We start from the raw sequence: 18,314 nt of genomic DNA on the forward strand, positions 1-18,314 counted from the left end.
GACGGTCCGGGTTGGGGTCATGATGAATTGTGCCAAGTCTTCCACCTTCCACTTCAGAGGTTTCTCTCACTGGAAGTCATGGTACGTGACAGCTGAGGAAGCAGGGGCTGGTGGGTTCTTGAGTCGTGCTTTATGACGAAGCTGAGATACACTCTAAGCATATATTTTCCTGGGATCTCAAAGAGTATTTCAAGCATGAAATATAATGTAATAATAATATAATGTAATCAGAAAGATGGAGGCCACCATCCTCTGATCATTAATTCTGCAACTGTACAAAATTAATCCAGATCAGACGTGAGCACAACCATCCATTATTACCAATCTGGCTGGAGTTCAGACCACTGTTATGCTTTCATGCTTGCTTTTTATTAGCTGCAAAAAAAAGCAGAGGGTACCAGGTTTTGGTATCCAAGTTAAGTTTCTTGGTCCCTCTTTTTTGAACAAATTTGCATGAGCAGACACAGATTTTATGAATCAGAACTTTATGTCATGTGACTTTAATGATTTTTTTTCCATCCTCTGTTAGGAACTTTAAAATGGAATTTATTTTACAGTCAAACTGGAGATTGCAATTGAGATTCAGTGAAGGATTTCTGTAATGAGAATGGATTTAGGTGGAAGTTGGCTACCTGCATCCATAATGTTAGTTTTGACAATTTTAGCTAAGTTTGGAATTGTGTAGATGTCTCAAAGGTCCTATATATTTCTCGACTGATTGATGTTTACTTTTTCATTTGCCAGTGGCTTGCAGGTGTTTCTTCCACCTCTCCAGAATTGCCCTAGTCTTGAAGTAGCTCAATGTTTGGTTGCGTCCCCTAGATGAAACATGCTAACTATCCAAATAATCAGAGAAAACTATTAAATTTTGTCTTGGATCTGAATCACATTATAGAATTTCAGTAAAATAATATTTTAATTCAATATATATTTTAAAACTCTATTTGGTATTTCATTCCCTATTTGATTCTGCAGATTTCCAGCATTATTTTCAAGTTTCTTATGATTTTGTGGAATCCTACTGTTTACAGTTTCCATTCAATTTTGTTCTCCTTGTGTGATATTAGGTTGCGACCAGTGAAACCTAAATATTCTTGCTTTACTATTTATCTAGAAGTACTAGAATAAATAAAAAATTTTAAAGTGAGACAAGCCCTTATTAAGTGTATGGAGAAATGAGTAGTTATGAAATACACTTTGAAGTAAACGAGAACCAGGTTTTGAATTTGTTAGCATTTTAATAGAGTTTTGAAACCATGGGTGTTCAAACAGTCAGGAAAACATCTTTGTTGATCAAGTGAATAGATAATACCCTTTAAAGCTTGCTTTCCCTCAGGATACTAAAAGGACAAACCTCATTATTTCCTGAATTATTTTACACTAATTCAGCGTATTTTTCCTTTAAAAAAAAAAAGGCATTCATATTTTAAAATGAAAACCAGGAATAGCTTAACAGACCAGATAATGTGCATTTGCTGTTAGACAGACCTTTGCTTTAAATATGCTGTCCTAAGTGAAGTACTAGCATTATCTGATACAATTCTATTCAACACATGAAAACTATGCTTTTAATGAAAGAGAAATTCCTCACAGGCATTAGTAAGAAATATCTTTCAAGTTTTAAACAAGAGGACTAAAAACCAAAGCGAAGCAAATGAATGCAAACAGTTTATTTGCATTTAAACATTTCCACAAAGACAATGAGAGAATGTAGTTTAGAATTTAAAACAAACCAAAACAAAACAAGATAGATTTACTTGAAAACCATTTCTTGTGTATACAGTGTAGAAGTAGAAATTCTTTTGATTATCATTCTCATTACAGACAGCTGAATTTCTGTCAGGGTCCTGATTCAAATTCATTGCCATGAACGTACTTTTCAAATTCAAATTCAAATTCATTGCCATGAACGTACATGAAGTCCTAGTTCAGTAGCAGCTCATCTTAAAGTATGACATGTTTGAAATGGTCAAAGGGTTAAGAGTTTTGTAGAAATATTCACAGTTATGTTCTAAGGAGATTCAAATATGGATGCAGATATCTAAAGAGGATAATTCAAGAGAATTTGAATGAAAGGTGAACAGTTTTTCTTCTCTCACAATAGTTATTAGCAACATAAAACCTGCTATTCGGAGTTTGTCAGTAAAGATTCTGGAAAAGCTTCAAAAGGCAATTGCAATTTTCTTTGTATGATTTCAGGAAATATTTGGATGAAGTGAATAAAAATGAGACTGAAAAATTAAAAATTAGGAAATTAAATAAAAGGTGCTATTTGGTGCTTTGCTGTTTATTTCCTCTTTGATAATTCATTAGGAAATGAAATAATGAAATAATAATGAAGTAATTTGGTGCTTTAGTACTTATTTCCTCTTCACAAGTCCCCCTCACAAAAGACTCATGGCTGGTTTTCTATAGTTTAACCAGATGGATGAAAAAGAAGAAAAAAAATCAATACATATCAAATCTGTTCATATTATGGTAGCTGATACCAACTGAAACACAAGTATCTCTTCAGCCTTTAAGAGAAAACAATTAATTCTTGGGGAATTCCACTGTTCTTAGCGTAGCACAGCTAAAGCATCCTTTGTCTACAGATGTTTTGTTGTTGTTGTTATATTAATTTATATTAACTCTCTCTGTTGTAAAGTAATAGATATTATAAGGTTTTCTTTTCACAAGTCTGGGCTTATTCACCAATGTTTATTTATTTTTTTGATTCATATTTTGGTTCAACATTACATCACTCAGGAAGAACTTTTCTGGAAGAGTCCCTTTCCCTCAAATCCTGTAATTCTGTGGATTTTCTAAACGGGACCAAAATAGGATAAAAGAACCCAGTTATCTGAGTTAACAGAAAAAGAAGAGGATACATTTGCGGCTTTGATCTTATTGTTTGCTGTGACTTATGATACTACTAGGTGCTTTCTTCTGCTTAGGACTCGCAGCTCGTATTCATCTCTTGAGCATCTGAAGCTTTTTTTCCCCCCCCTATTTTGATAAGAATCAGATTGGACAGCAAGAGGTTTAGTCTTTAAAATGCATGTGGAGATGAAGTAATGCCTTCCTTGCCTACAAAAGCTTATTTGTTAGAGAAATCACTGAGCATGCTAGAGACCCGAGTTCTCTTCTCTGCTTGAGAGGTTTCAGAATCATATCAGCCGTAGGAGTGCCTTAAATGTCAGGCTAATAACAGAGAAAGTGAGCGGGAGCACATGGGTGCTGAAGGCACTTACCGCTGCACCCTCCATGCACGCTCCTAGCTGTTTTCTCCTTCTGCCTCCCCCAGTGTCTCTTGATTCAGCAGAAAGAACTGAGACCTGGTCTCCACCTTGGAACAGCTGACAGCCTGGTCCTCTGGGTGCCTAACAGAGCTACGGACGTGCTCTCCTACAAAAATATTTGCTTCAATATTTTCTTCTATTATTTATATAAATGTAATTAGGATGTTATGGAAGAGGTGTCTGTTAAAAGCAACCATTGCAAGAACAGAGTTTCCTGTCGTGTAAGTCGAACGCAGAGCATTTCATTACAATTTCTTCAATTTATACTTTAGACAGTATTGGACCTGATTCTGTAGTTTTCAGAGAGCTGCTCAGGCTGCTTTTCTTTGACTGAATCAGCGAGTTTTTTAAAAATTACTGTAATAAATTATTTTATTCAGAATCTAACAATTACCTATTTTAAGGGACTCATCCTGCTTTCTGTGTAGTTATCTCCTCTTTGTCTAAAGTGTATTTTTTAGGAAACTGAAGTAGGGACCAAATCAAGGTATACTTTTAAGCGTAATCAGTATGTCTGTCTTTAGTTTCTCATATGCTTAAGTTCCCTCGCTATATTGGGTCCTAATTTCTTCATTGGGGAATTAAATTCTATAGCTAGATCCTTGTCAAGAGTTGCCTTATTCTACATTTATCAACAGCTTTCTGTTGGTTTCAATTCCCTTATCACTGAAAACAATTACCCATTTGTTGGTTATGAATTGATTAATCTTTTCTCACCTATGGATCTCCAGATAATTTTCTAGGAAGAAGTTAATAGAAGAAAAGAAAAGAGATAAATGAGTTTCTACATTACCTTTCCTATCCATTTGTTTTAATATGATAAATACAGCATAACTTTCAGATATCAACCATCATTACTCACCAGAAAGAACAGTTCCTCTACTCAGATAGGAGAAACGACAGTCTGCAGACATTTTTCACACAGTTTAATTTTCACTTACTTCTTTGAGGGTATTTCTCTGAAGTTATGAGCTATATAATTTTATTAGTATTCAACTTTGATGTTACATTTTCTCTTTATTCATCTGAGACAACATATGTGCAGTGAACCTCCAGGAATTCCTCCACGCATTGTACAGCTGTCTCTGAGAAATGCCGGATTTTAAGAAGCACCTGTGAGGTTCATTCAAGCATGTAAATTAAATGTAAAAAAAAAGACCTTTTTGTCCCTTATCAGGTATTGCAGCCATAAGTATTGTTACAGAAGGTAGATCCATGAGATAGGGTTAGGCAATCTTTGGGTCCTAGTTTAACAGGAAGTTTTTGATTCCTAGTTCCAGAAATGTGTCATCTGAACACAGAAAATTTAGCACTTCAGTGCAACCCAAACCAGCCAACTGCAAATGCTGAAGAGAAAAGCCTGTGTGAGATCTTGCCACTCTCTCAGATGAAACAGTCAATATCTCTTTGCAAGATCTGATCTTATGCAAGACTAATTTTTGAAAAATAGTTAGAAATAAAATAAAAACTTACCTGAGAATATACCTGTTTAATGGAGAAAGTGAATTTTTTTAAGGGCTTGCAATCATTTCTCTTTGAACCATTTTTTTTTTTTTTGATATTTTTACCAGAAATCCAGGGGGAAAACTCACCAGACATTTTATAGGAAATTAGGATAATTAATTTTGCTTTCAGGGCTCCTAATAATTAGGTAGTATAATGCGAAATCTAAACACTTTCCATGGTCTATTTAGCTTTTTGGGAATTGGGTTAAACATTGATTTGATTGTGGTCAAGAAGCTCTACGCAGTCAGGCAATCTTTATACAACCTTCTGTAAAGTCTTTGATATCCAATGGCTGGAAACATACTAGAAAATCTAAAAGCAAAATGTTTTAGAAAGGCACGGGTGGCTGTTGGAATAACAGGTCTGGGGCTGCCATGAATCACATAAGCATTTATCTCATGGGGATGAAATTAGCATTTCTATGTACTACACAGAGGAGTAAATGAGAAACAAAAAAGGTCACCCGTGTCCAGCCCATTGAGAAACCTTCCAAGACCATCCTTCCTTCTGAGAAGTGGCACTAAGAACATACTGGGCAGGAGAGTATGGGGAGACTGAAAATATCGCACATCTAAGGAGAGCCTAAGGCAGCTTAGGAACCTGCCTAATTTAGACTTATGTCTTACTTGAGCTATGCATGAATTCCTTGTTCAGTTCAAACAGTTCAAAACAAAGCGTTGCGGTTCATGCCCTCCATGGCTGAGTCAAAAGCAAGTGCTTTATCTAAACACTCAAATTTTGTCTATATGTGGTGTAGACTACGAGGTCCTTGCTTGCCCACGGGTACTCTGCTGTGCAAACAAACCATGCTATGGGAAGCATCGCTCTTACCGCTTTGCGTCAGCCTCCAGCAGCCACTTCTCATGTTTGTTGGAGGGCTTTGTAGGCAGCAAGGTAATCCTTGAGCCGTGCACCGAGGATGGGGGTAAATTTCTATTGAAGAATGGCTGAGTGAAATGTTCTGATTTGTCCTTCGCCACAAGTCAGACTGGGTAATCAAAGTGGTTCTTTCTTGGTACGTATTCAGCCTGTTAGCTGTCTTTAAATAGGAAAAAGTCAGGCATTTATTTTCCATCAGTTTTCTGAGATGAAAAATAAAGCAGTTTGCTGACATTTCAGAACACTTTCAAGTAGGAAATGTGTTATAAAAATTGATGAGGCAATGAAGGACTTACTCCACATATTAAACAATTCACAAAAATGGTCAAGGATTAAAAATTGGAGAAGAGAAGCAAACTTAAGAAACTCCCTTTAAAAGAACTGGCAAATAAAAGACAGTAAAGAATGATAAAGTATTTTGGGTTAATCCTTTAAGAGTATATTGTATCTGTTGAAACAGCAGCAGCAACAACAACCAAAGTGAAAACAAAAGCAAAGCCAAACCAAAACCAATGCACAGTCTCCAGAAAATACCTCTGGAATTTGTTCTGTGTTTGTACACAATGTATCATCTTGTCAGATTCACCCAGGAAAGCGTGAGAAGGACAGCGGGGAGGAAGTTAGGTGCCAGCCCGGTCTTTTACTTTCGTGCTTTGATTCCTGTCATGGTGGGCATTTATAGCACTTAACATGTTCCTCTCCTTGCCATTTATTCAACCGCATTGCAGTTGAGTCCAGAGTGAATTGTCGTCCAGGACTGAGAATCTAGATACAGAGAGACCATGAGTAGTAAGCCCTAGTGGAAACTGAATTCCTGCTGGTTTGGGTTTTGGATAGTTTGGATGCCTTTGATACATCCTAGAACCAGATGTCTGCCAGCCAGCTTGAAAATGACCAAGGAAGGGGCAATTCCAGGAACTTCTTGACTTTGTGTTCACTGGTTGAGGAAGACTCTTTGTCCCCTACCTATCATTTTTCCTGGTTTAGAATCAGACTATTCCTATGCCAATATATCACCAGCTGTCATTTAAGGAAAAAACTATGCTTACCTAGAAAAAAGCCCATCATAACTGCTAGCAAAATTCTCTACTGCTGCTGACAGGCTCAGACAGAGCCTTGTTCTATCAAGGCAGAAATAACCTGTGGCTGGAAACATAACCTGTGATTATTAGATAATCTAACTTTCAAAATAAATAGAAACCTGGCCTTATGGAAGTCGGTGCAAATGGTAGTGATTTCAGTGCATCAGTTTTTTATTTTTTCTCCTTCTTCTCACTTTGTTAGAGAACTAATATAAAAGGGTAAATCTGTAACCATAAGTCAGACAAATAAACAGAGGAAAAAAGCAAATCTTTGAAAAAGTAACTAACTTTGAAGAGTTAGATAACCTCTATTCATTGACCACATAGTGATCCCTGAAAAAAATATCATCTGTCATCTCTGTGTTTTTTAAACATACATTTTAGACTGTATTTAAATTGTGCTAGAAGGTCATAGGCACTTAAATGCATGCAAGTTTTTCTGAAACTCTTCAGCCATTGTTTTCCTTCCAGTATCTTTGTTTTGCCAGCAATAAGTTTTCTCACAGCATATTTATTTTCAAGAAGCTCTCTCTCTATAGATAGTAATATATATTTCCATTCCTGGCAATTAATCTGGTAACTTGCAATTGCAATTCTGGAGCACGTCTACTGTAGAATAGAATGATTCAATAATATAGGAGCAGACTGTCAATTTAAAATCCATTCTTGTTTCCTAGTTTATTTGCAGGAACATAAAAAAATAACTTGCCCTCAAGATAAAGCAATATGAAAAGAACCTTAATAAATTTCCTTCAATATAAACAATTAAGAAAGTTATTTCTAAGAAGGAATGCTTTAATAGCAACAAATTACTTTGAAAGGCAACAGCTAGGAGAAGTCAAAAATATTCCAATATGTGTAAAGCTGAGAATTCCAAAGTTGTGAGCACCTTCCGTAATTAAAACCAGATTAATTCTTGAAAATTCTGTTCCTGTTTTGACATTGACAGGATCAGACAGGTGAAATTAGTTCAGATTTGCTTTGTCAGAAATCACAAAGCTACCTTAGGGCTATTAAATCCTTGGGTACTTTTCAAGGGAAAACAAATGGAAAGAAATGTTCAAAGTAATTGATTAAAGGCAGTGGTTAATTCAGACAGTAAGCAAGTAGAAAAATGACCCAGCACTGCTTTTGAAATAGAGTAAATTATCCCTAGTATAGATTAAAAATGAAAGGGTAAATTAAAAAGAAGCCTCATTTAAAAGGGAGTAAAGGGGAATGCTTGTAAATATAGAACTGATATGGTCAGTTTATTCAATTTCGTACATGAAATGTTAAGATAAAAGGCACTTTGGAATACCACTGTAAAGGTGAAATATCTTCCTTTCTCCAACACAGCTTTCTTGCTTCTTTTTAGCTTGTCAAACTTGGAGACAAAATCAAAATACAGCTCCTGCAAATTTATGAAACTTGATTTATAAACTAACAAATAAACAAACTGTTCATTCATTGGCTGGCAAGACTCAGCAACACAACAGAGCTCGTGAGATGCTGGGATCCATTGTTACCATCTCCCAGCTGCATGCCATGTCCCAGCCCTTTGGGGCAGATTTGTCATCACATATTCAGACTCCTGTGTAACATTTCCTTCTCTTTGAATTAGAGGCTGAGGGTGTTGCTCCACAGACACTTTTTCAAAATAACAAAGTGATTCACTTTTAGAAACCCTTCCATTGAAAAGAGAATGTATTCAGCACAGTCCCATAAACAGGCTCACTCTCATGGCGAGAGCAATAAGCAACCCCACTGGCACAGGAGCCAGGGGCCCACCAACAGCAAATGGGCTTCTTCCATCTTAGCACATGTTACTCCAGTCTAAATCTTGATCAGCTGTCAGCTAAGTGCCATGGCCTCATTTGAAGCATCTGTCAATAACTTCTCATTATTTTAAACTGCCTTGGGTCCCTCTCCAGAATGATGACTCTCCTGACTTGGGAGCACAAGTATGCCAGCTGAGGAGATTTGGATCAAGATGGACTTTACAAATTTAGTTTTTCTAAGTCATTATCAGAGTTTTGCTTCCCAACATGCAGACTTGATGAGATTTTGCTTTTTCAAAATAAAATAAAAAAATATATTATGACTAGTTAATGTGCTGAGGTCCCTACAAATATATGCATTTGTGCTATGAAAGCTGATTTGAAACAGCAGTGCTGTCAAGATAAGGAGAACCTATCTTGAGAAGTATTTTAGCTCTGAATGAACTTGCCATGCACTGTCATTGGTGGGTTTTTTCCCGTGATTAAGGATGCATTTACCTGTGTTTTGTTTCTGGCCCTTCTGCAGTTTTCTCAAATAATTAATCATGAATAGTGAAGAAATGTTTGGAAGACACCAAAGCAACCACCTAGAGAATGAACAAGCCATTTTAGACGGTCTTGCTTGCTCCACACCACCTGAGCTACTCTCCAGGATCGCTCCCTGGCATGGATGACGGTGGCATTATAGGCACGCTACTCAGTACCACAGCACATTGGTACCAAGAGTGCAGCTTGCAGCTGGCATCATTTTCCCCTATCTGAGTGCCTGCATCCCTCCCGCATCCTTAAATCCACTTGGACTATGCCAGATAAGCATTCCTGTGCCTTAATCCCCTTAATCTCCTACGCTTTAATCCCTCCCTTAGCACAACAGCTAGGCACCTGATGGCCGCTTTCGCTCCACAAGCACTGCTGGATATATGCTCTGCAATGCATTAGCCATTGGCAAAAGTCAAGGGGTAATACAAATGCTGCTCCCGCTTTAGCGTCAGCTGAGGAGTGAGGTCGGGAGGGAGAGATTTCTGGTATCAGAGCAAGAGCAGACGTGAGCCCAGCTCAGTGGGTCGGACAGTAGGGTGCCTGCCTGGGACTTGAGAAGCCCTGGGATGTTTAACGTGGCAGCCTTGAAGTGTCTGGAGAGCAGGACTCCCCTTCTACAGGCTCCATTTGTGCTCATTTGTGCAGACTTTTATACACGTCCCTTGGCTTCACTGCGCCACAGCTCTCAGCAGAGGAAACATCTTCAACTCGCATCATGTAAGGTGGCTTCTCATGCAGGGTAATGGGTCTTCAGTGACTTACAGTTTGTGCACAGCATGGCCTTGTTTTCTCCTTTTTTACAGGAATTTTTTCTCTGCCAGAAGACAGTTATATTGCAGGAGAAAGGGAAAAAGTGTGGCAAACTTCCTTATTCACCGTAACACCTGGCCCATGCGACACATGCTCCTGTCTCATCTCATGTTGCCACATGGCCCATCACCCTCTCTTGGTTACTATATAAGGCACAGGCACAAGCATCGCTAATTGCTGAGTTTTCTATGCTTTAAGCATGTACTTAGATATTAAATTCAGGTAAGTGCCTGTGTCTGTGAGACACAATCTCACATACCTGAGGCTGCAGAAATCCCCTTTGGTCACAGTAAGGCTTGCATTTCACCTGCGCTCCTTCTCTTTGGTGTTTACTGATGGCAAGTTTAAGTGCTTAGTGTGTCACCTGCCATGACTCTCTGCTGGTTAGATAAGCACAAGTTTCCAGCCAAGATACTGACATCGTGTGAGGTGACAGTAGGGTCACTACCCGCATGGCTTCTCCTGAGAAATTCATGCTGTTTGGGACAAGCTCCCTTCCAGATCTGGCATACAATTTTATATAAATCACATCACTGCCAGAACAAACACCTGTTCTTAAGTACTGTCTTTTCCTCTGCTGAGTTAGCAACATCATAGTCTGACCACAGTAATAACTAAGGGTATTTCAAAATTAATTTCCTCTCACGCAGCAAAGGCCACGTTCCTCATTAAGGGCAAAATGCATCTCCCTGTGAAGTTTTAACGCAAGGAACCAATGTATGCAAGTGAGGTAAATGCATGAAGAGTTTGAGCAATATTCTTGAAAGTGCTCAGGCGCACAACGTTAATGTACTTGCTTCACTCGGTGGAATACGTTTTCCTTGCAGTCCATTCTTTCTTCATTCCTTAACTTCAAAGTAAATTATGTCAGCACCAAACCCCAGTAACAGACAGGTCAACCACAAAATTCTATAAAAAAATGTCTAATAGCCCAAAGTGGAGAATTTATATCCAGAGACCTCCTGACCCATAACTGCAGTGTGTCGACATGCTACTCACCAAAGCCTGGAGCAGCGGGACAGAAGTCCCCATGGGGCTGTGGAGTGCCAAGCCTGACATCCTTCCATTAAGCAGGTTTAGAAACATTAACTCACTCCGGCCTCTCAGGTTTAGGGAAGATCATCTGCTGCAAGTCTTTGTCTGAATGTGAGTGCAATTTGAGGTGGCTTAGAAATATGGTATGTGTAAAGATGCATGGGTAATCCATCAGGAGACATGTGTCTATGGTTACGTATGTATGCATGGGATGGATTTACTGGACAGTGTGTATGTGCATGGGAGACAGACAGAGATATCGCCACGGTACCTTGGGTAGGCATGTTTTTGCATGCAAGGTCCTGCTTCTACCTTGCTCCTGACTAAGGGGTCTTGTTGCAGGTATTATCTTCCTTTACGTGACCCAGGCTGAAGGCAGTGAGCCAAGAGCAGCAAGGGCAGAGGAAGGGCTCCAGGGAGCCTTCACCTGACTGAACTGGGAAAGCAGAGACCTGTGTGGGAGTGGGGGACAGGACTGACTGCCCTTGGTCTGTGGCGCTGCCTCGGAACTGCGCTGCATGGCTGGTGTCCCCATCAGTGTCAGCGATGATGAGCTGTCCCAGGCTTCACCACGGCCACTTCAGATGGGCACTTGGGTGGAGACCAGAGCAGGGTGGGAAGATCGGGTTATACAGTGGCAGGTCACCTCCTGGGGTGTCTCTGGAGACTATAGCTAAGTGAGGGTGGGCTATTCCCTCGGGCAGGTGGGTACAACTCTTCAGTCACCTCTGAAGGCAGCTGCAGCTGCAAAGGGCACACGGGGTAGAACCGTCTCTCCACAGCCGTAGGGCACAAAGAATACTTACTGCATTTGGCTTCCAAGAAAATCCACCCTTGATTAAATCTCCCAGACTCTGTTAGTGAAAAGACCAGGTGCTGGATTTATTTATGGTATAAATGAGTAGGGCTTAGAGGAATTTGGCTAAATTACTCTATAAGTGGGTTTGACTCACAATCAGCAGAGGTTTAAAAATGTGGGAAGAGATTATGTCTGGGTACCACGAGAAGACGGGAAAAAGACATTATTCTGTCCCAGAGTGTGCCAGCACTGCAGATAGCCATGACTAGCCATGCCACCAGATGCTGGCCTGAAGTACCTGCTGCTTTTTGAGATCCGAAGAAGAAATCTTTATAATACTTACTTTCATTTTCTTTTTCATTATCGAGGCATACAGTTGTTCAAACAGATTGGATTCAGAGCCATTTTAATGATGTACAAAAAGACTAATTAGCATGTAAAATATCTCAGTTACCTACTCTTTACATTTCCTGGGTTTTCACTGAGAATATATTTTAGTAATTATGGTGTGGATGCCAAATGGTGGGAAGAAAACTCATTCCTAAGCTAATTGACATATGTCTCATTTTGTCTAATCTAGTTTTCTGTGTGATGATGAGAAATAGCATATTTTGCTTTTAATCTTTTTCTTGCACTGATGGGATTGCTCTTGGTTGCTTATGCATGCTTGCATGCTTCTCTACAGTGTAACTTCTTTATCAGGCAAACAAGATAATAAGACTAATTTGAGACAATAGCCAGCTACTCTATGGATCCTGGAGTCAAATTTGTATTAGGAAAACGTTACGTTTTAAGGTGCACCAGAATGAAATGGTATTACATTTATAATTAGTTTTGAAGTAGTTTGGGAAAAGTTATTTTGTCAGAGTGTTTCATTAAAGACAGTACATTAATTCTCAGAGTGTAAATTAGAAAAAATTACCTGCACTGTAACTTGGAGAATAGGTCCTAAGGAAGCTGTGAGGAAGCAGACTGATGATCAGAAGTATTTTTTTAATTTGATTGTCTAAAATGTAGGGATCAAAATAAATGTTTCATTTGGGGAGGGACTATGACAACCATATGGATGCAGAAACAATCTGCAGTTGTGAGAGGAATTTTTGTTGGCTTTTACAGGCTTAATGCTTCAAAACTGATAAAGAAGTCTTCCTAGTAGTTAAAGTTCTTGAAGTAAAGATATTAAAGATGCCGCATCAAAAATATAATTATTAACAAAAAAAAGGCAAAAAACATTTATGTTCTATGATGATTTGTTCTGATTTGTAAGATTATTAGCATATAGGCTGAAAATTTCCAAAATACATGATCACAAGCTTTAGCATATTGCTGTTTCTTTTTTTCATCCTTTCTTCTCTATAATAGGGTGTATTCAGTTTATAATAGTTCTCCTTCTGACATGTTTTACCTTTCTAAAAGTAATGCAATTTGATAAAGATTAAGACATGTAGTTTGGACCATTCACTTAAAGTTAGTTAAGGAATGCCACTTACAAGAAAAAGATTCTTGTCTCATCTCTGACACTTTCAGCATCCTGATAACTGTATCTGAAGATATTTGAAAATAATGTTAAAAACAAAACATGGTGAGATTAAAATGGATTCTGGTAACAATTATTCTTGATAAATTCCCCTGGTATGCCTGACAAACATGGGAGGACAGATGGGATTTTTCGGTAATCTCACAACGGCCAAGAAAGTGTTTCTGTCTTATGTATCTTAAAAGCCACGAATAGCTCTTTTAACACCTACTTTATTCTAAGACTTGTCTTGTTGCCTGTGAAGGATAAAAAGTCATGAAAAGGCAAGGTGTACAAGAGAGAGGCCTTAGCAGTCTTATGCTCCAAAGAATCTGCTCACACTGAACTTGCTGACGTTTATGGAAATTTCTAGATCATAGAATCAAAGAATCATAGAATGGTTTAGGTTGAAAGGGACCTTGAAGGTCATCAAGTTCCAACCCTCTTGGCCATAGTCAGGGACATCTCCCACTAGACCAGGTTGCTCAAAGCCCCATCCAGCCTGGCCTTGAATACCTCCAGGGATGGAGCTTCCACAACTTCTCGGGGCAACCTGTGCCAATGCCTTACCATCCTCAAAGTGAAAAACTTCTTCCTAATGTTTAATCTGAACCTGCCCTCTTCCAGTTTGAAGCCATTCCCCTTCATTTTATCACTACATGACCTTGTAAAAAGCACCCCCCATCTTTCCTGTAGGCCCCCTTTAGGTACTTGAAGGCCGCAATAAGGTCTCCCTGGAGCCTTCTCTTCTCCAGACTGAACAACCCCAACTCTCTCAGCCTGTCAAAAAAAAAAAAGAAAAATAGTTAAATGAGAATGAAGGCATTGATCCCGCTCCCTCTCACAGGTATGTTGCTGGAAAATTCTTGGAGTCTAGCGAATAGGTTTCACCAGTCATGATGATTGCACTCCCCTTGCATCCTCCTCTAGTACATGAAGGTGCAGCTTTTATTTTCACCATCTTGGGTCTCTTATCTAAATAGCAAGCTCACAAGAAGGTCAATTCTTCATGTGTCTACTTTGCGATTCAGCTCTATGGGATGACGCCAATGACAGCTGTGATTTCCCTCAGTCAGGGATTATGAGCCAGTTGCTCTAATCGAAACAAACTTCCATGACAGCCTGAGCAGACTCCATGCGGCTGTAATCACAAGCTACATCTCTACTGCACCTACACTCTCATGTTCTTGCCTTCTTGCCTAAATTGGCCATGCAGTAAGTCATCTCAGAGAACTGATCCAGACCAAAAATAAACCCTGTAGAAAACATAAACAAATGAAAAATGTAACTTGCTTTCAGCCAGAGTGGCTCCCCGGAGCTGTTTATTGCAGAGAGGTGCACTGGTGCCTGATGAAGGGGAGGGTCAGGAACACGTGGGAGGAAGATTTGGGAAGGCTGGCAGGACAGGTTTAGATTTGCATTAGCTGTCACGGGACTGCGTGCTCAGCCCTGCAGGAAGAGAGACAGATTAGCTCGAGCTCAGCATCAGGTTGATGTGGCTTCACTGTTCTGAGACCTGACCTACAACCTGTGATTAATGCTGCACTGGACCACGCAGACTTGCCTAAGTGTTCGTGGCTCTCAACTGTTTCTGTGTTGAGCGGTGGTGTTGTGTGCAGTCATGCCGTTTCACATAGAGCGATGCTGGTAGGATGCAGCTCGGTAACATCCTTCATGCACGCTTTAAAACACATGCAGCCACAGTCTGACTGGTACATGATGGGCTGGCACAGGGAGATACTGTGCAAAGGCAGTACCTTAACAGGTTCCAGCTCATACAAAGGTTCAAAGTCACTTCTGGTTAAAGCCTGCTAAGGTCTGAACTTGGAGCCAAAAGCTGCAGCTTCTTGCGTGGTCCAGATAAGCTGAATTGCAGTGTTATGTCTCTTTGAGGGTCAGGTTTTCTCACCCTCCATTGCATTTCCATTGCCAGGCTTAGTCTCAATACATTGTGGGAAAACTCTCCTGAAAAAGGTAGGATTTAACAAGAATCTTTTCAAACCAAAGAAGTTAGTTAGAAAATGATCAGTCTCCTAATGGTGTAACACCGATTCTTTCACTAATAAAAACTGTACTGGGATCAAAATACACAAAATTCAGTTAACCACAGGGTGCCTAATTATAGTTACTGGTTTCTTGTTTATTTCTTTTCTGGTAATTTGCCTACAAATATGTTTTACTGTCCGCAGATTTGGCTGAACATTATCAAGCCCAAATTAATGGAATGACTCAATTTATAAGCCGATGACTCAGATACATCAATGATGGGAGTTCAGGAGAGGTTTTCAATAAATAACAAAACAGAAAAAAACCTATCAGAAAATGAAAGTGAAAACTCCAGGTTTAAATGCTCATTTTGGTTTATTACATATTCAGAGTCTATCTGGGCCTTGGCTTGCTCTTTTCTGAAAGGCATAAATGTGATGAAATAACTAGTTTTTTGTATTGTGCACTTGAGCTTCAATGCAATTATATCCAGCAATTCTGTACAGAACCTACAGGCATGAAAAATGTTGCTGTTGGACAGTCATACACTAGGCTATTATTATGCCACTTTTTAACTAGCTTAATCCAAAAGCATTAAACAATGTATTTTGACTATCGAACAGGTATTCCATAGTCTAAGTGAACTCCAATATACTGGGGAAAAAAGTGCCAGGCTGCATCTGAATTTTCCCTGGAAAATTCCAGAGATACAGTGCAGTAACCCTGCTACTTTAATACTCCACTCGATATAAGATGCTCTCTTTCAGCAAAGGAGGTTTATAGCAGTGTGAATTATTAGAAATGACAATAATTAATCTGTATTAATGCCACAATTTGGGCAGTTTGCAGGATTTCACTAGGTTTTGGTTTGCTTTGTTTTTGTTTTTGTTGTAGTAGTAGTAGTGTCTTTAGCTATTATAAAAAGGACTTTTTATTCCGTTTAAAAGGCAAAACTGTTTGGAAGTTGCAGCAAAAGAACTACGCGTAATCCCCAAACTGTACAGGTTACCATTTACACTCTGTTATGCTATCACATAGCTGTATTATTGCCACATTCACCTTTCTTTCCCCCTTTCCCCAAGGTAATTGTCATTTCACACATATTCGGAAAAGCTGATTTATTATTGCCATTCTCTGAAGAAAATTGCTTTTTCAGAAATGTATCTGTATTGCAGATTGCAGTACCTCTTGGAAGCCCTAAGCGTAGGTAAAAGCCACGCTGTACTACATACACTGAATAAACACATAATAAACCACAGCCCTTTCCAGACCGCTTCCAGCGTAAGAGGAGAAAGGCAGCAGATGATAGATACAAAGGAGTGGAGCTGTTTCTCCTCATTTAATAATGCAGAAGTCAGGACCAAACCCCTAGTCTCAGCTGGGCCCTTCTCATAGCCAAAAGGAGGTATGGACACCTCCAGAGCTGCTCAAAGATAGCAATCCAAGTGGAGGGAACCACACTTAGAAGTGACTATTTTTTTCCAAGGACTTTTCAGGGAGGCTGCGTTGACTCCAATTAGCCATCCAGATTCTAGTGACTGGAATTCAGCATCTTGGTGCTGTTATAATCATTACTAGTTTCACTGCTGCTTTTATTTGTTCATAACAGCCTTAATTGCAGCACATTCCCTCACTGTGACCTTTTGTCCTAATACACTTGTAAAAGAAAAGTCTTTCTTTTCCTTATTACTTGATTGGCTAGCATTAACTGATTCTTGTTTATCTCGCTGGTGTATTGTGGGGAATAATTAATGTTTGTGTACTGCTTTGAAAATGAGCATCATTGCATCAAATGCTAGTTTGAGGAGAAAGATGCTTTTTGATGTCCTTATCTTTTTTGTGCAGGCTTTAATTGGCTCTGGATTCATCTTCCTCCCACTCTTTCAGTTGCAAGTTCAATTCTTTTTTAACCTTAGATCTTTAAGCTGTTCTTCTAAAAACGCACAATAGTCACTCTTGATCTGCCCCATTCATCTCTTTCGATGTCTGAGGGCCCAGGGAGAAGAACGAGACAAAGGCAATTTCTCAGGTCACAAAGAATCATATGATGGAGATGTATGCCAGTTAAGTGGAGGGAAGAGAAACTCTTTGAGGGGCTGTAGGGAAGGGAAAACAGGATTACCACTAAAGAAAAGAGGAGAGAGAAATCTCAGTTGTGCTTGTCCCTGTGCTATTTTTCCCCCACTTTGAGAAGTCCTTCACTGGGCTGGGATTCCTGTCTCATATGGGGAGGAGGAAGTTCACAGAATCACAGAATTATCAGAGTTGGAAGGGACCTCTAGAGATCATGTAGTCCAACTCCCCTGCTAAAGCCGGATTGCCCAGAGCACATTACTCAGGACTGAATCCAGGCGGGTCTTGAAAATCTCCAGAGAAGGGGACTCCATAACCTCCCTGGGCAGCCTGTGCCAGTGCTCTGTCACCCGAACCGTAAAGAAGTTTTTCTGTGTATTTGAACGGAACTTCCTGTGTTCTAACTTGTGCCCATTGCCCCTCATCCTGTTACTGGGAACCATGGAAAAGAGCCTGGCTGCATCCCCCTTCAACCCACCCTTTAGAGACTTGTACGCCATAATAAGGTCTCCCCTCAGCCTTCTCTTCTCCAGGCTAAAGAGTCCCGGCGCTCTCAGCCTTTCCTCATAAGGCAGATGCTCCAAGACCTTAATCATCTTAGTTGCCCTTCGCTGGACTCGCTCCAGCAGTTCCCTGTCCCTCTTGAACTGGGGAGCCCAAAACTGGACACAGTATTCCAGTTGTGGCCTCCCCAGTGCAGAGTAGAGGGGGAGAATGACCTCCCTCAACCTACTGGCCACACTCTTCCCTATGCAGCCCAGGATTCCATTGGCCTTTTTGGCAACAAGGCCACATTGCTGGGCCATGGATAATTTACTGTCTACCACAACCCCCAGATCCTTCTCCTCCAAGCTACTTCCCAGCAGGTCCGCCCCTAACCTGTACTGGTGCCTAGCGTTCTTCCTCCCCAGGTGCAGGACCTTGCACTTGGTTTTGTTGAACCTCATTAGGTTCTTCTCTGCCCAGCTCTCCAGCCTGTCCAGGTCACGCTGGATGGCAGCACGGCCCTCTGGGGTGTCAGCCACCCCACCCAGTTTGGTATCATCA

The sequence above is a fragment of the Vanellus vanellus genome, assembly GCF_965231255.1.
Source record: "Vanellus vanellus genome assembly, chromosome: 1".
Taxonomy (NCBI): domain Eukaryota; kingdom Metazoa; phylum Chordata; class Aves; order Charadriiformes; family Charadriidae; genus Vanellus; species Vanellus vanellus.